The sequence below is a fragment of the Sapajus apella genome, unplaced genomic scaffold (assembly GCF_009761245.1).
Source record: "Sapajus apella isolate SASKATOON/1434 unplaced genomic scaffold, GSC_monkey_1.0 scaffold124, whole genome shotgun sequence".
In the NCBI taxonomy this organism is placed as follows: domain Eukaryota; kingdom Metazoa; phylum Chordata; class Mammalia; order Primates; family Cebidae; genus Sapajus; species Sapajus apella.
The window spans coordinates 3,632,649-3,650,891 of record NW_022437064.1 but is presented as its reverse complement, the minus strand read 5'-3'; the positions used below and the strand labels follow the sequence as shown (position 1 = coordinate 3,650,891).

Here is an 18,243-nt window from a genome sequence, read left to right as displayed (position 1 = left end):
GTGTATGGAGGTGTTCTTAGCAGATTCTGATGGTTATTTTTATTCCTGTGGGGTCAGTGGTAACATTCCATTCATCATTTCAAATTATGTTTATTTGGATCTTTTCTCTTTTCTGCTTTATTAGCCAAGCTAGTGGCCTATTTTATTACTTTTTTCAAAAAACAAACTCTTAGATTCATTAATCTTTTGAGTGGTTTTTCATGCCTCAATATCCTTCAGTTCAGGTTTTATTTTGTTTATTTCTTGTCTTCTGCTAGTTTTTGGGGTTGATTTGTTTTTGTTTCTCTAATTTTTTTTTCAGTTGTGATGTTAGGTTGTTAACTTGAGATCTTTCTGACTTTTTAAAATGTGGGCATTTAGTGTAATGAATTTCCCTTTTACATTGCCTTAGCTATGTCCCAGAGATTCTGGAACATGGTATCTTTATTCTCAATAGTTTCAAAAACTTATTGATCTCTGCCTAAATTTTATTATTTACCAAAAAGTAATTCAGGAGCATTTGTTTAATTTCCATGTAATTAAACAGTTTTGAATGATTTTCTTAGTCTTGACTTCTGTTTTCATCGCACTGTGGTCTGAGAGTGTGTTTGGTATGATTTAGATTTTTATTTGCATTTGCTGAGGATTGTTTTATGTCCAACTATGTGGTAGATTTTAGGGTATGTGCCATGTAGTAAAGAGAAGAATGTATATTCTGTTGTTTTGGGGTGGAGAGTTCTGTAGAGTTTTATCGGATCCATTTGGTTCAATGTTTAGTTCAGGTCCTGAATATCTTTGTTAATTTTCTGCCTCAAAGATCTGTCTAATATTATCAGAGGAGTGTTGAAATCTCCCACTACTATTGTGTGAGAGTCTGTGTCTTGTTATAGGTCTCTAAGAACTTGCTTCCTGAATCTGAGTGCTCCTGTGTTGGGCGTATATCTATTTAGAATAGTAAAACTCTTCTTGTTGAATTGAAACCTTTACCATTATGCAATGCCCTTCCTTGTCTTTTTTGATCTTCGTTGGTTTGAAGTTTCTTTTATCTGAAATTAGGATTGCAAGTACTGCTTTTTTTCTGTTTTCCATTTGCTTGGTAGGTTTTTTGCCATTCCTTTATTTTGAGGCTATGGGTGTCATTTTGTGTGAGATGGGTCTCTTGAAGACAGCATATCATTAGGTCTTGCTTTTTTATCCAACTTGCCACTCTGTGCCTTGTAAGTAGGGCATTTAGCCCATTCACATTCAAGGTTAGTATTGATATGTGTGGACTAGATCATGTCATTGTGTCATTAACTGGTTATTATGTTGGCTTGTTTGTGTGGTTGCTTTATAGTGACGCTGGTCTGTGTGTTTAAGTATGTTTTTGTATTAGCTGATAGCAGACTTTTTCCTTTCCATATTTAGTGCACCTTTCAAGATCTCTTGTAAGGCAGGTCTGGTAGTAACAAGATCCTTCAACATTTGCTTATTTGCAAAGGATCTTATTCCTCCTTCACTTAGGAAGCTTAGTTTGTTTGGATATAAAATTCTTAGTTGAAGATTTTTTTTTTCCCTTAAGAATGTTGAATCTAAGCCTCCAATCTCTTCTGGCTTGTAGGGTCTCAGTTGAGAGGTCTGCTGTCAGCCTGATCGTGTCTCCTTTGTAGGTGAGCTGCCCTTTCTCTCAACATGTGTAACATTCTTTCTTTTATTTTGACCTTGGGAAATCTGATGATTATGTGTCTTGGGGATAATCTTCCTGTGTAGAATGTTGTGCTTCTCTTTATTTCTTGAATTTGACTCTTGGCTTCTCTAGCAAGGTTGGGGGGGCTTTCAGGGATAATGCCCTGAAATACGTTTTCCAAGTTGTTTGCTTTCTTCCCCTCCCTTTCAGTGATATTAGTGATTAGTGAATTCAGCCTCTACATAATCCCAGATTTCTGAGAGATTTTGTTCATTCCTTTTTATTCTTTTTTCTTTATTTTGATGTGAGATTCTTTCCTAAGCTTGATATGTTCTGCTGCTAATACTTGTGATTGCATTGTGAAATTCTTATATTGTGTTATTTGGCTCTTTTAGACCCATCAGCCTCTTTTTAAAAAATATTATTATACTTTAAGTTCTGGGGTACATGCACAGATTGTTCAGGACTGTTACATAGATATACACATGCCATGGTGGTTTGCTGCATCCATCTCCCTGTCACCTACACTAGGTATTTCTCCTAATGCTATCCCTTCCCAATCTCCCCACCCCTCTAGCCATGCTATCCCTCCTCTAGCCCCACCACCCCCCAAGAGGCCCCAGTGTGTGATGTTCCCCTCCCTGTGTCCATGTGTTCTCATTCTTAAAATCCCACTTATGAGTAAGAACATCAGGTGTTTGGTTTTCTGTTTTGTGTCAGTTTGCTGAGAACGATGGTTTCCAGCTTCACCCATGTCCCTGCAAAGGGCAAGAGCTCTTCCTTTGTTATGGCTGCATAGTATTCCATGGTGTATATGTGCCACATTTTCTTTATCCACTCTATCATTGATGGGCATCTGGGTTGGTTCCAAGTCTTTGCTATTGTAAACAGTGCTGCAATGAACATACATGTGCATGTGTCTTTAAAACAGAATGATTTATAATCCTTTGGGTATATACCCAGTGATGAGATTGCTGGGTCAAATGGAATTTCTATTTCTAGGTCCTTGAGGAATCACCACACTGTCTTCCACAATGGTTGAACTAATTTACACTCTCACCAACAGTGTAAAAGTGTTCCTATTTCTCCACATCCTCTTCAGCATCTGTTGTCTCCAGATTTTTAAATGACTGCCATTCTAACTGGCATGAGATGGTATCTCAATATGGTTTTGATTTGCATTTCTCTAAGGACCAGTGATGATGAGCATTTTTTCATATGTTTGTTGGCTGCATAAATGTCTTCTTTTAAGAAGTGTCTGTTCATATCCTTTGCCCACTTTTTCATGGGGTTTGTTTTTCTTGTAAATTTGTTTAACTTCTTTGTAGCTTCTGGATATTAGCCCTTTGTCAGATGGGTAGATCGCAAAATCTTTTTCCCATTCAGTTGGTGGCTGGTTCACTCTAATGAATGTTTCTTTGGCTGTGCAGAAGCTCTTAAGTTTAATTTGTCTATTTTGGCTTTTGTTGCCATTGCCTTTAGTGTTTTAGTCATGAAGTCTTTACCTATGCCTATATCCTGAATGGTATTTCCTAGGTTATCTTCTAGAGTTTTTATGGTGCTAGGTCTTATGTTTAAATCTTTAATCCATCTGGAGTTAATTTTTGCCTAAGGTATAAGGGAGGGGTCCAGTTTCTGCTTTTGCACATGTCTAGCCAGTTTTCTCAACACCTTTTATTAAACAGGGAATCCTTTCCCCATGGCTTGTTTTTGTGAGGTTTGTCAAAGATCAGATGGTTGTAGATGTGTGGCATTACTTCCGAGGCCTCTGTTCTGTTCCATTGGTCTATATCTGTTTTGGTACCAGTGCCATGCTGTTTTGATTACTGTAGCCTTGTAGTATAGTTGGAAGTCAGGTACTGTGATGCCTTCAGTGTTGTTCTTTTTGCTTAGGATTGTCTTGGCTATGTGGGCTCTTTTTTGGTTCCATATGAAGTTCAAGGTGGTTTTTCTATTTGTGTGAAGAAGGTAGTTGGTAGCTTGATGGGGATAGCAATGAATCAATAAATTACTTTGGGCAGTATGGCCATTTTCACAATATTGATTCTTCCTAACCATGAGCATGGAATGTTTTTCCATCTGTTTGTGTCCCCTTTACTCCTTGATCAGTGGTTCGTAGTTTTCCTTGAAGATGTCTTCATGTTTCTTGTTTGTTGTATTCCTAGGTATTTTATTCTCTTTGTAGCAATTGTGAATGGGAGTTCCTCCTGATTTGGTTCTCTGTTTGTCTGTTATTGGTGTATATGAATGCTTGCGATTTTTGCACATTGATTTTGTATCCTGAGACTTTGCTGAAGTTGCTTATCATCTTATGGAGATTTTGGGCTGAGATGATGGGATCTTCTAAATATACAATGATGTCATCTGCAAATAGAGACAATTTGACTTCCTCTTTTCCTATTTGAATACCATTTATTTCTTTTTCTTGCCTGATTGATCTGGCTAGAACTTCCAATACTTTGTTGAATAGGAGTGGTAAGAGAGGGCACCCTTGTCTAGTGCCAGTTTTCAAGGGGAATGCTACCAGTTTTTGCCCATTCAGTATGATATTGGCTGTGGGTTTGTCATAAATAGCTTTCATTATTTTGAAATCTAGTGTCTTGAGAGTTTTTAGCATAAAGGGGTGTTGAATTTTGTGAAGGCCTTCTTTGCATCCATTGAGATAATCATGTGGTTTTTGTCTTTGGTTCTGTTTATGTGGTGGATTACGTTTATAGACTTGCATATGTTGAACCAGCGTTGCGTCCCCGGGATGAAGCCGACTTGATAGTGATGCATAAGCTTTTTAATGTGCTGTTGGATTCACTTTGCCAGTATTGTATTGACAATTTTCACAATATTCATCATGGATATTGGCTCAAAATTTTCTTTTTTTAGTTGTGTCTCTGCCAGGTTTTGGTATCAGGATGATGTTGGTCTCATAAAATGAGTTAGGGAGAATTCCCTCTTTGTGTATTGTTTGGAATAGTTTCAGAAGGAATGGTACCAGCTCCTTTTTGTTCATCTAGTAGAATGTAGCTGTGAACCTGTCTGGTCCTGGACTTTTTTTTTGGTTAGTAGGCTATTAATTGCTGCCTCAACTTCAGATCTTTTTATTGGTCTATTCAGGGATTCAACTTCTTCCTGGTTTAGTCTTAGGAGGGTGTAAGTGTCCAAGAATTTATCCATTTCTTCTAGATTTACTGGTTGATGTGCATAGAAGTGTTTGTATAATCTTTGATGGTAGTTTGTATTTCTGTGGATTCGGTGGTGATACCAAATGATAAAGGGGATGCCTTTATCATTTTTTATTGCATCTATTTGATTCTTCTCTCTTTTCTATTAGTCTGGCTAGTGGTCTATCTATTTTGTTGATCTTTTAAAAAAACCAGCTCCTGGACTCATTGATTTTTTGAAGGGTTTTTTGTGTCTCTATCTCCTTCAGTTCTGCTCTGATCTTAGTTATTTCTTGTCTTCGGCTAGCTTTCAAATTTGTTTGACCCAGCTCCTCTAGTTCTTTTAAGTGTGACAATAGGGTGTCAATTTTATATCTTTCCTTGTTTATCATGTGGGCATTTAGTGTTATAAATTTCCCTCTAGACACTGCTTTAAATTTGTCTCAGAGATTCTGGTACATTGTGTCTTTGTTCTCATTGCTTTCAAAGAACATCTTTATTTCTGCCTTCATTTCATTATTTATCCAGTAGTCATTCAGGAGCAGGTTGTTCAGTTTCCATGTAGTTGTGCAGTTTTGAGTGAGTTTCTTAATTCTGAGTTCTAATTTTATTGCACTGTGGCCTGAGAGATTGATTGTTATGATTTGTTTTTTTTTTTTTTTTGCATTTGCTGAGGAATGATTTGCTTCCAATTATGTGGTCAATTTTAGAGTAACTGCAATGTCATGCTGAGAAGAATGTATATTCTGTGGATTTAGGGTGGAGAGTTCTGTAGATGTCTATTAGGTCCACTTTGTCCAGCTCTGAGTTCAAGTCTTGGATATCCTTGTTAATTTTCTGTCTCATTGATCTGTCTAATATTGACAGTGGGTTGTTAACGTCTCCCACTATTATTATGTGAGAGTCTAAGTCTCTTTGTAGGTCATTAAGAACTTGCTTTATGTATCTAGGTGCTCCCGTATATATATTTAGGATAGTTGGCTCTTCTTGTTGCATTGATCCCTTTACCATTATGTAATGCCCTTCTTTGTTTTTTTTGATGTTTGTTGGTTTGAAGTCTGTTATATCAGAGACTAGGATTGCAACCCCTGCTTTTTTATTTTTTTTTCTCTCCATTTGCTTGGTAAGTCTTCCTCCATCCCTTTATTTTGGATTTATATGTGTCTTTGCATGTGAGATGGGTCTCCCAAATACAGCACACCAATAGGTCTTGACTCTTTATCCAGTTTGTCAGTCTGTGTCTTTTGATTGAGGCATTTAGTCCATTTAAATTTAAGGTTAATATTTTTATGTGTGAATTTGATCCTGCCATTTTGTTACTAGATGGTTGTTTTGCCCATTAGTTGATGCAGTTTCTTCATTGTGTCGATACCCTTTACCATTTGGTACATTTTTGGAGTGGCTGGTATTGGTTGTTCCTTTCCATGTTTAGCGCTTCTTTTAGGAGCTCTTGTAAGTCAGGCCTGGTGGTAACAAAATCTCTCAGCAATTGCTTTTCCATAAAGGATTTTATTTCTTCTTCGCTTATGAATCTTAGTTTGGCTGGATATGACATTCTAGGTTGAAAGTTCTTTTCTTTGAGGATGTTGAGTATCAGCCCCCACTCTCTTCTGGCTTGCAGGGTTTCTGCCAAGAGAGCTTCTGTGAGACTGGTGGGCTTCCATTTGCGGGTAACCCGACCTTTCTCTCTGGCTGTCCTTAGCATTTTTTCCTTCATTTCAGCCCTGGTGAATCTGATGATTATATGCTTTGGGGTTGCTCTTCTTGAGGAATATCTTTGTGGTGTTCTCTGTATTTCCTCAATTTGAATGTTGGTCTGCTCTGCTAGGTTGGGAAATTTCTCCTGGATGATACCCTGAAGAGTGTTTTCCAACTTGATTTCATTCTCCCAGTCACATTCAGGTACACTGATCAAATGTAGATTAGGTATTTTTACATAATTCCACATTTTTTGGAGGCTTTGTTCATTTGTTTTCACTCTCTTTTCTCTAATCTTGCTTTCTTATTTTATTTCATTGAGTTGATCTTCAATCTCTGATATCATTGATCATTCTGGTTGACCATTTTGGCTATTGAAACTTGTGTATGCTCCATGAAGTTCTTGTGCTGTGTTTTTCAGTTCCATCAAGTTATTTATGTTCTTCTCTATGCTGTTTATTCTAGTTAGTATTTTGTCTAACCTTTTTTCAAGGTGATTAGCTTTCTTGCACTGAGTTAGAACATGCTTCTTTAGCTCAGAGAAGTTTGTCATTACCCACCTTCTGAAGTCTGCTTCTGTCAATTCATCACACTCACTCTTCATCCAGTTTTGTTCCTTTGCTGGAGAGGAGTTGTCATCCCTTGGAGGAGGAGAGGCATTCTGGTTTTTGGTGATTTTGGCCTTTTTGTGCTGGTTTCTTTCCATCTTCATGGATTTATGTACCTTCGGTCTTTGAAGTTGGTGACTTTCGGATGGGAATTCCAACTAATGTCTATTAGACTCCAGACCCCAAATTTGCTTGCCAAAGCCAGCAATCATGACTTCTTGCTATTTTAGATTTTTTTAAACACACACACACACACACACACACACACACACACACACACACACACACTTTTTTATTTTAGAGTATTTCTCTTCCTTGTTTGCTTTAGGAATTTTGTATAAAACAATAAAAGAGAGTAAGAACTATTTTTATGAAGACACAGGAAAGCTGCCATTTTGTGCAAGGCCCGAAGTGCACAAAACTACCTATGCACTTTGGGTATTCGCATCACATTTCTACATAATCCCTGTATGGTATTAAAACATTCCCTTTTCACAAAAGTTTAAACTGAGATCTCGATGGTGTTAGTAACTTGTTATGGTCAGCTGCTAAAGTGGTTGATTTAGTATCCCCATATCACAGATAAGTAAACTGAAGTGTTGCTAAGTTAAGTAACTAATCCAATTTCACACAGCTGAGCAGCAGTGGAATCTGAATATAGACTTCATCCAGACTGATGTTTCTAACCATTAATGGATTATCCTCTACCAATGTGTACCGTAATACTGATTTAATTCTAACAGCTGATGATTCCATATCTCCTCAGCCTGATAGCCAACTAACTTAGCATTCCACTAACTGGCACTGCCTGGAGTTCTGCTTTTCCCAAACATTGAAACAAATTTCAAATGTTTTTTATTGATTCTCCTTAGGGACAGCATAAGGGAAGAATGGCAAGAGTTTTATGGCTAAAGCAATGTTGAAAACTATGTATTTAACCTTCTCCTCTATAGTAGTCACAAATCTGGACTCCAAATCCTGTACAGACTCAAATTCTTAGGATATTTAAGCGCAGAAACCTTTTCTTAGAAATAAAATATGCATTCTACTTCTTTTTCTAATCCAGTAAGTAATCAGAAGAAGAAATAATGAATAAACTAAACAATTTTACCTTTTCTTATTTGTTTCTATTATTACTTCTCACAAAAGGTAGCTTCCCCCTAGAGCTGGAAAAACAAAGGAGCAGAGGCCTGGTGACTCTTGGCATGGCCAAGGAGCACAGGAGGAGAGGACAGCCTTGGGGTAAAGGACAGCAGCCAAGGAAGATGAGCTCTTTCCAGCAAACAGGCTCTGAGAGAAGAGGTATACACATTTTAACCAAAAGAAGAAAACCAGGAAATTGGAGTTGTCTGAATGAGAATCATTCCTAAGGGATGCTGTGAGATGAAATCTGATTCCTGTCTCAGACTCCCTTAACACCTCCCTATCTCTGCCCTAGTCTGAAAAGATTCTTAAGTATCCTTCATTCCACTCATTAAGTTAGTTATCAAATATGCTAACAGTGGATCAACATTGTACTATGTGCAACATAAAAGACATATTTACAGAATAGTAGAAAACATAAGGCATCGTCCTATGAAAAGTTTAGAAAGACAATAAGCAGTCAGATATAATTATGCACATTTAGTCATGAATCTCCTGTTTCATTTTTGCCTTGTTTCCCCTCTAGATTGCCTCATACAATGCAGAGTCCCAAGAGTAGAGTTCCCTCTTTGAAATGTTTTGAAATCCAGGTCTTTCCTACATCCTCTCCCCCAACTTATATCCTTCCTTCTGTTCTTGTTTTGCTCCACGTGAGGAGAGAGTTCACCAACCCATCTAACAAACTAAGTTGGGCTTATGGATTAAAATGATACTATACTAGGAATTGTGCCAGCTAAAGGTTGCTTCTATTATTGGAACTTTGAGAAAGGTATCAAGTCAGTCTGGGGCAGTCATGCCATGGTTGCACTATATCCTGCCTATTCTGTCTGTTCCTTTGGGGAGCCCAGCTTCAGGAACCCCACCTCAGTTTATGCTAAAAGACAGCCCTGTGTAAACGTAGCTCTTTCTACCCACTCCAGTGGAGAAGTGAAAGTCAACAAAACAAATTAGGTAAGTCTAAACTGATTTAGCAAGACAGGCAAATTATTAACTTCTTTTGAGTGCACGATTACATTGGAGCAGTTCCTTTTAAAGAGAAAAATGAGAGAAGACTGAGCAATATCAATATTTTTTATGCTTTGAATTATCATGTTATAAAAATGAGTTATCTAAAAATATTAACTATATTTTTTCTTCTTACTCTTTTAGGTCTTCCTAGATAAAATCATTTGCTTAGTCATTTTTAGTTTGGCTCATTTTCAGTGTTTTTATAGTTAAAAAAAAACAGGCTTTGGAGTTAGAATCTAAGCTTGGTCAGGTACTAACTATATACCTTGAAAAAGCTACTACATTTTTCAGATACCCAGTAAATAAGGCATGTCTTGAAGAGGTATTATAAATGTAGAATAACATAATGTAGTTAAAGTGCACACTGTTAATAGGTACTTACTAGGATAGTTTTATTTGTGATTGCTAATCATTATTTTAGAGGGTAATACCTTTCATTTTCAACTAAAGTGCTTCAAGATTATATATATAATATAATACAATATAATATATATTCTCATATAATTGATATGTATATTCTGATAGATATATCTGCATATACATAGTATATATATACTTTTGTTTTGAGACAGAGTCACATTCTGTTGACTAGGCTGGAGTGCGGTGGCATGATCTTGACTCACTGCAACCTCCATCTCCTGGGTTCAAGTGATTCTCCTGCCTCAGTCTCCCAAGTAGCTGGGATTACAGTCACATGCCACCACGCCTGGCTAATTTTTGTATTTTTTAGTAGAGACGGGGTTTCACTAGGTTAGCCAGGATAGAGATCCATCTGCCTCGGCCTTGCAAAGTGCTGGGATTATAGGTGTGAGCCACCGTGCCTGGCTCTAAAGATACATTTTAAGTCAACATAAGTCTTCTGGATATGCCAACTTTCTTTCCCAGCTTCCCCATCCATCCTGCTCTGTAACCAGGTGGGCTAACTGACTCAGGTGGACTAGTCAGGGGCTCTCTTGCCCCTTGGCTGCATTTTGGCCAAGTAAGGAGTCACTCAGAGGCACTCTGGGGAACAGAGTGCAGGAAAAGAATGACGTAGAGTCAGGTTGGGGTATTTATTCCTCAGATGCCTCTTGGCTGGCTCCCTCTACCCAATGAATCCCTGTCCTGAGGCCCTCTTCATAGAGCTCTGCCTCTCTCCAGCTTCCAGCAAGTGCTTTCTCCCCTCCTCCCACACATACCAGCTCCACAGCACTAGACCCTTTCTGGTTGCTTTTAAAAAGTACTGTCCATAGGTTTATAAATAATCTATTAAACCCTTTGCAATAACTCAGCTTGAAGATACCATCTATCTCCTACTAAATCCAGAAATGACACAATGATTGTTATACTTTCTACTATTATTGTTTCCAAACTACATTAGATTTTGTTTCAATAACCTATAGATATTATCAGTCAGATTCTTTCATGAAGCTTGCCTTCATACATAATAGAAATATGTGCTCCGGAGGAACAGAAGCTTTGGTTTCAAACACAAGTTGGTTCTGGTCATGACCCTGCCACTTCCAAACTAAGTGGTCCACCCACAGCTTCTTTATAAGCCTTAATTTTCTTGTCTGTATAATACGGGTAATAAAAGTTCCTGCCTCGTAGGATGGTTGTGGGGGTTAAATGGAATAAATGCATATAAATTGCTTAATGAAGTCTAGAACATTGTGATAATTCAATCAATGTTAGCTGTTAATATTATTATGCTAGGAAAAAGCAAAGGATGTCCCCTCAGCTGACCGTAAGTGAGCAGCTGGGTTGTCAAATTTGCCTTTAATAACTGTAACATTTCAGGTAATGGTCAAGCTACTGAAAACTAGTATTGTGTAAAACCAACAGGACAGGGAACAGGATGAGGCATGGTGGCGTGGTCAGTGCCCTCTGGCCCTGGAGCAAGTCTTTGAGACCTGGTTCTAGTTATGTTTCTCAATCCTGGCTCTTTATCAATCACCACGGAACGCTTTTAAGATACAAACTGTTGGTTCGACCTCAGAGCCTACACAATTTCCCAAAGCTCCTAGGGTGCTTCTAATGTATGGGTTGAGCCAAAACTCTTAATCACAAGGGGCATTGATACCGTCCTGGGCAGAGGTGGTCCTTGGCTATTCGCTGCAGGTTTCCTCTAGTCCATGGCCAGAGAGGGACCACGATATCTTCAAAGAAAGCAAATACTTAGAAAATCCTAGGGTTAGGAGGATAATATTTATCCTTGAGGCAGGGTTATTAGCCACAGGTTAGAGGTAGGGGAAGCCTCTTCAACTTGGGATGAAGGCCTGGTACCAGATATTAATAAACTCAGTATTCTCGGAGGGAAACTCTCAAATTGCTGACTTCTGCACATGATCTGTTAGTGTCCAGGTTCTTCAGGGTTACTGCAACTGCCTAAACTGCAACTTTTCTGGAAGGACAGCGCCTATCACTGACTGGAGATTCCTGTGCCTCCCCTTCTTTCCTTGCTCTCCTTTCCCACAGCCTACTGTCCAGCCAGAAGAGTCTAAGTCAGTGCCTTTCATTTCACCAACTCCACATTTGTCTTGTGGATTTATTTATTTATTCACTCATTCACTCAGTAAATATTTATTGAAGTATCAAAGAGGATAAATTCCACCTAAATATCTGGAAAACCTTCTGCAAAAAGTCCCCAGTGATCCTTTGGTATTCCCAAGATTGAGAAGCACTCTTCTAAATATTCTTACCCTGGAATAAAAATTTAAGGGTTGGACGGGCGCGGTGATTCAAACTTGTCATTTCAGCACTTTGGGAGGCCAAGGCGGGTGAATCATAAGGTCAGGAGTTCGAGACCAGCCTAGTGAAATCCTGTCTCTACTAAAAATACAAAAATTAGCCAGGTGTGGTGGTACGCACCTGTAGTCCCAGCTACTCGGGAAGCGGAGGCTGGAGGCAGAGGTTGCAGTGAGCTGAGATTGTGCCACTACACTGCAGCCTGGCAACACAGCGAGACTGTCTTAAAAAAATAATAAATTGAGGGTCAAGAATAATCCGTATTTCTCTAGTACTTGTGAGTTTATAAGGCATTTTTGTAGGAATTATTGTAATTGTTCACTCTGCTTATCTTGGGATGTAGTATTATAAGTATTTATAGCTCAACTATAGTAAAGAGAAAACGGAAGATTATTGAGGTAGGATGCAGAATATTAATTCCATCAATGGACGTAACATACTGCAGAATGTTCTAACTTTTCAATAATGCCTTATTGAAAGGGCTATGCAGAAGCCTTTATTTTTGCCTTCTAAGGGTTTTTAGTTTAGGGAGGTAAATGGCCACAGCCTTTCCTGCCTCCAATCTTGTGTTCCAGCTCCTCTCTTCCCTACCTGACTGGACACCGTGATGTCTGTGCCTGGTGTGTTACCACCACCTAGTGGTAAATATAGCACTTAAAACCTGTGACTGGAATAAAGATTTTAGAAGATGATATATAGGTAGAATTAGGTTAAAACTATCGCTTGTTAATGAGCAACAGCGGTTTGAAAAGGGTCTTGAACTTCTCTTCCCACTCCAGAAAGCCCCCCTGATATAGATATACTCTTTTGACAAGTTTAGATAGTACATAATCAGCTATTTGTAAAAGTAGGCATGCCTTTTTTCTCTTGTCACAACCTATAGTAATTTTTCCTTAAAAGATTTTTTTTAAAAAAAATCATGAACAAACTATCATTTGAACTACTCAATATCTGTGAAATATCTATTATGGATATGCGAATGGCAGAGAATGCTCTTTAAACTTCTTTTATCAACACTCAAATTACAGCACTTGTCTCAGTGAATGACATGCCTCTTCTCAGAACCAGAAGAACTATGTAACCAGAAGTGCTCCATTTTGAGTTCTAACAGAAATAAACCTACGATATTGCTTGATAATAGTTGATAGTAATTAGACCCACTGACTGGAAAAAGTAAATGCATAATACTTTGCATTACTTTGTTAATCCAAAGTAATGTCATTCATCCTAAGATTCCCTAAAGGAGCTCAGGAAACATTTCCTCTGTCTGTCCTTTTTATTCAGGTGAGGAAGCAGAAGAATGAGAAACAAAGAGCTCATTCATATTAGTGTGAATTCTGACAATCTGTCAGCATTCTCAGGCTGATGATGCAGCATTTCTCCCATTTCTTCTAAGCATGGGACCAGTTCTACCACTGGCTTCTGTGCAACCCTGGGGAACTTGCTCAAGTCTTTTTGGGTGTCAATTCCCCTGCGGCATTACTTTGTTTAAAAGACCCATGATCCTACAGTCACCTTGTACTGGGTTGAACGGTGGCCCCCCAAAAGATGTTTGTATCCTAATTCTCTGGGACCTATGAATGTGACTTCATTTGGGAAAATGGTTTTTACAGATGTTAATTAGGTTAAGGATCTCTTGATCATTCTATATTATCTGGGTAAGCCCTAAATCCAACACCCTGTATCCTTTTCGGACACAGAAAGGAGGTAACACATAGAGATAGAGAAGACCACGTGAGAGTAGAGGCGGACTTGAGAAATATACAGTGAGCCAGCAAGCCAAGAGAAGATGGTCGGGTTATATGATAGCTTTATTTTTAATTTTTTTAGGAACTTCCATATTGTTTTCCATAATGGCTGTGCCAATCTACATTCCCATCAACTGTGTACAAGGGTCCCCTTTTCTCCACACTATCACCGACACATTTTGTTGCTTCTCTTTTTGATAATAGCTATCCTAATGTTGTATTTGACTGGAGCGTAGAAAGTTACCACAAGACAAAAGTATGCCAGATTGCAGGGTCATTTATTATGCCGGCGACCACAGAGGACTCACGTCTCTTCAACCTGTGGTGCCAAAAGGAGGGTGCCATGATTTTTTATACCCGAAAAACCACCTTGGGAGTGGGGGTGAGGGGCGGGGATGGGGATGATAAGGTTTCGGACATTTCAAGGGCTAGGGGATTCTGTGATTCACCTCCTGGGTGGAGACAAGGGCGGGGGTCTCCGGACATTCCAAGGGCTAGGGGATTCTGTGATTCACCTCCTGGGTGGAGACAAGGGCGGGGGTCTCCGGACATTCCAAGGTCTAGGGGACTTTTGTCATTCTGTTTGTTACCTCAGTGGTTTACAGAAGTTAGGATATACATTTGTTTACACATCGTCTGGGTGGTGATAGAAGTCACAGATTTTAGCAGTTACTGATAAGAAAAGGTAAGCAGCTTTACATAGTTTTAAGGAACAAACTGGCAGTTCTATTTACAGAGGCTAAGGACAGTAGTTATTGTAAGGAGAATGGGGCAGCCATTTCAACTTATCTAAAAACAGTTTTGCATTTTATAAAATAGTCTTGCTCCGGTTCTGGCTCTAGGCCAGCACAATATCACACTAAGATGTGTAAAGATGTATTTCACAGTAATTTTGATTTGTTGTTGTTGTTGTTGTTGTTTTTGAGACAGAGTCTTACTCTGTCACCCAGGCTGGAGTGCAGTGGTGAGATCTTGGGTCACTGCAACCTCCATCTCCTGGGTTCAAGTGATTCTTCTGACTCAGCCTCCCAAGTAGCTGGGATTACAGGTAGATGTCACCATGCCCAGCTATTTCTTGTGTGTTTTTAGTAGAGACAGGGTTTTACCATGTTGGCAAGGCTAGTCTCAGACCCCTGATCTCAAATGATCCCCTGCCTCGGCCTCCCAAAGTACTGAGATTATAAAGGTGAGCCACCATGCCGAGGTTTGATTTGTATTTTTCTAATGATTAGGGATGTTGAGTATCTTTTAACGTACCTGTTGGCTATTTTTTATGTGCATTTTGTAGAAATAGCTATGTTATGACCTTTGCCCATTTTTAAATCAGGTTATATATGTTTGTACGAGCTATTTATAAACTTTGAATATTAACAATATACCTGATATATGGTTTACAAATATTTTTATTTTTCAATCTGTAAGTTGTATTTTCATTTTGTTGGTTCTTTGCTATGTGGAAGCCTTTCAGTTTGATACAGTCTCATTTACTTATTTTTGGAACTAAATCTAGTTTTTCAGCACCATTTGTTGAAGAAACTATCCTTTCCTCACTGTGTTTTCTTGGTGCCCTTGTTGAAAATTAATAGACCGTACCTGTTTGGATTTGTTTATTTCTGGGCTATATATTCTGTTCCATTGGTCCGTGTGTCTGTTTTTGTGCCTGTATCATGCTGTTTGGATTGCTATGGCTTTGCAGTATATTTTGAGGTCAGGTCATGTGACACCTGTAGCTTTCTTCCTTTTGCTCAGGATTGCTTTGGCTATTGAGGTTTTTGTGGTTCTATACAAATTTTAGAATTTTTTTTCTATTTTTGTGAAGAATGTCATTGGTATTTTGGAGGGATTGCATTGAATCTGTAGACTTCTTTGAGTAGTATGGTCATTTGAACAATGTAAATTCTGTTGATTTGTGAACATTTTACAGTTGTTTGTATTCTATTCAATTTCTTAAACTGTTTTGTAGTTTGCCTTGCAGAGGTCTTTCAGCTCCTTGGTTAAATTTATTTTTAAATATTTTATTTCATTTTATTGTTTGATGCTACTGTAAATGGGATTTTAAAAAATTTTGCAGTTAGGTCATTATTTGTGTCTAAAATGTCACAAATTTTGTATGTTGATTTTATATCTTGCACCTTCGCTAAAGTCATTTATTGTATTCAACAGTTTTCTGGTGGGGCCTTTGGGGTTTTCTACATATAAGATCATGTCATCTAAAAATAAAGATAATTTTACTTCTTCATTTCCAAATTGGATACCCTTTATTTCTTCTTGTTGTTTAATTGTTCTTGATAGTATTTTTAGTACTATGTTGAACAGAAATGATAAGAGTGGTCATCCTTGCCTTGTACCAGATGTTAGAGGAAAATAGTTTTCCCCATTGATTAGGATGTTAGCTGGGAGTTTTTATAGATGACCTTTATTAAGTTGAGAAACTTTCTTTCTATATCTAAATTTAAGAGTTTTTAACGAAGAAAAATCTTGAACTTTGTCAAATACTGTATCTGCATCAATTGATAAGATCATATGATTTTTTTCTTTCAGTCTGTTAATGTGATGTATCATATTGATTGATTTCCATATGTTAAACAAGCCTTGCTTACTAGGAATAAATCCCCCTGTGCAGTTATTTTTGGCTGCTTTGACTTTTAACTTTTATACGAGAGATGTACAAAGCACTATGATGGTATTGGCATATTCTGAATTTGACTATATATTTAAATTTACCAGTGAATTTTATATTTAATCTTTAATTTTCTAATTGCTGCATTATAAAAAGGAAAAAGGAACAGGTGAAATTAATCTCAGTAACATATTTAACCTAACCAGATATATCCAAAAATATTATTTCAACCAGCAATTAAGATGAAAAGGTATGAATCAAATATTTTCCATTACACGTATAGCACATCTTAATTGGGACTAGCCATACTTCAAGTATTTAATAGCCACATGTGGCTAGTGGCTACCTCATTAGACAGTATGTCTCTTTGGTTCTATATTCTCTATATTTATATGATTTAAATTTTTTTGATTTAAATTTATATAATGAAAATTTATTCTTACAATATTACTTTTACAACAGAAGAATGAATAAGAAAGGAATAGAAATTGAAGAAACAAAAGTCTATGCGGTCCAATATAAAAATAAATTTTAAAAAAACAGTAATATACTCATGGAGGAAAGTTAGAAAGTCAGCTTTCGAAAAAGTTAGAAAAGTTAGAAAATCGATCAAATCAGCTGTCATCCTTATGCCCAGAAAAACCACATTTAGGCTCAGCACTGTGGTTCACATATCTAATCTTAGTACTTTGGGAGGCCAAGGCGGGAGGATCACTTGAGCCCAGAAGCTTGAAACCAGCCTGGTCTCAAGACCCTGTCTCTACAAAACAAAACAAAACCAAACAAAACACAACACCATCAACAAAAAGAAATCAGAAAAAACACATTTAACATTTTAGATAATTTTCTTTCAGGCCTTTTCCCATAAGGTATATAATGTATATAGTACGCTTTATTTTAAGGAGTTTTCTATCTTCCATTTATAGAAACGTGCTGTATCTGTTGATGACTAAATGCCCTTGGGTGTCCTGACTATCGAAAAGTGTTTATAGAACCTTTAGAGGCTGAAAGAAAATGATCATGAAGTCTAGAAGAGACTCCTCTGACTATGAGAGATTTGGAAACTATGTGTGAACATGTACCTACTTTTGCTTTTCTCTTTCAAGACAGCTAAAATTGTGCGTGTGTGTGTGTCTGTGTGTGTGTATGTTTGTCTGTGTCACCCTTCAACCAATTCATCCAACCAAAATGTTTTAAGTCTTGATTATTTTATGTTCATCCTTGGACTACTGATGGGTTATTTCCCTTTATTTTAATTGTTGGAGGTGTGGTAGTGGAGGGTCGCTTAAGCCACTGTGTTGACACATCCAGGAGATGAGGGTTGGTGAGGAATTCTTTTGACATTGAGTGCAGCCAGGGGTGAAGATGAATGGAACTCATAGCAGCTAAAATCCTTCCTTCATATTTCAGTGTTTTGTGTTTTATTAGTTTTGTTTCTTAAAATTTTTTAAAACACGTTTCATGAGGTAACATAACAATCTGGTTTTTGGAAAGACATAAATTATGTATGGCTACGTTCACATTTACACTAGGAATTATTGTCTTCTTATGTCCTTACTTCCAAACAGAGAACGTTTCTATTTATTTTTTTTAAAAAACAGCAGCATTAGAGCAAATGAAATGTGTTCCAAAATGAACAATTCCATTAATCGTATGTTTTCCATAATTCTTATTGTAGGATTTATGGCAGTCAACTTGTTTAAAAGTAGAGAATGAGAGGCTCTTTCATATAAAGACAGTATTTAAATATGGGGTTAGATTTGGTCCTGCTTAGCAATCCCTGGCAAAACCACTCTCTTCCAAGTAGTTAAAATGATCTCTTTTCATCACAATCTGTCCATTAAATGACCCCCTTTTGTTAGAAAATTACTTACAAATAAAAAGAAATGTT

General features: G+C 37.6%; 1 long non-coding RNA gene across 1 annotated transcript; it reads left to right on the top strand.

Annotated features, from left to right (window-relative positions):
* The first annotated feature begins 296 nt into the window (after window positions 1–296).
* On the top strand, window positions 297–5,589 carry LOC116538950. Its single transcript, XR_004263858.1, has 3 exons — window positions 297–719; window positions 1,412–1,415; window positions 5,576–5,589. It is a non-coding gene; the product is annotated as an uncharacterized LOC116538950 (long non-coding RNA).
* The last annotated feature ends 12,654 nt before the right edge of the window (window positions 5,590–18,243 follow it).